The sequence below is a fragment of the Nanorana parkeri genome, unplaced genomic scaffold, assembly GCF_000935625.1.
Source record: "Nanorana parkeri isolate BGI_ZX_2015 unplaced genomic scaffold, ASM93562v1 scaffold4708, whole genome shotgun sequence".
Lineage (NCBI taxonomy): Eukaryota > Metazoa > Chordata > Amphibia > Anura > Dicroglossidae > Nanorana > Nanorana parkeri.
Window position 1 is genome coordinate 11,295 of NW_017310970.1, and position 810 is coordinate 12,104.

The following is an 810-nucleotide window of genomic DNA, read 5'->3' on the forward strand; positions in this document are numbered from 1 at the left end:
ACACATAATATTCCTTTATGTTTAGTATTAGTTGATGCCGAAAAGGCGTTTTACCGCTAAGATTGTTTTTTATCCAGAGCACCGAACAGAATATAGGGATTCCGCTGTCCTTATTGTTTAAGACCTTGGCCTTATATCCCGGATCCTCGCTGTTATTATCCAGTGAAGATCCGGGTCAATGGGATTCTCTGTCACCCAGTCCGAAACAGGGAACTGGCCAGGAATACAGGTCTTGGGAATGAGGAGAGAACAGCACTGGAATGTAAGACTCAAGGAATGACTGATACCACAGAGAGGTACAAGAGATGCACACAGGGGACCATGCGTTGCATTGTCATTCATTCACTGCCCTCCGTCATTCACTGCCATCCGTCATTTACTGCCATCCGTCATTCACTGCCCTCCGTCATTTACTGCCATCCGTCATTCACTGCCATCCGTCATTTACAGCCACCCATCACTTACTGCCACCCATCATTTACTGCCCTCCATCATTCACTGCCACTCACCATTCACTGCCACCCGTCATTCACTGCCACCTGTCATTTACTGCCCTCCATCATTTACTGCCCTCCATCATTTACTGCCCTCCATCATTCACTGCCACTCACCATTCACTGCCATTCGTCATTTACTGCCACCCGTCATTCACTGCCACCTGTCATTTACTGCCCTCCATCATTTACTGCCACCCGTCATTTACTGCCCTCCATCATTTACTGCCACCCGTCATTCACTGCCATTCGTCATTTACTGCCCTCTGTCATTTACTGCCACCCGTCATTCACTGCCACCCGTCATTTACTGCCA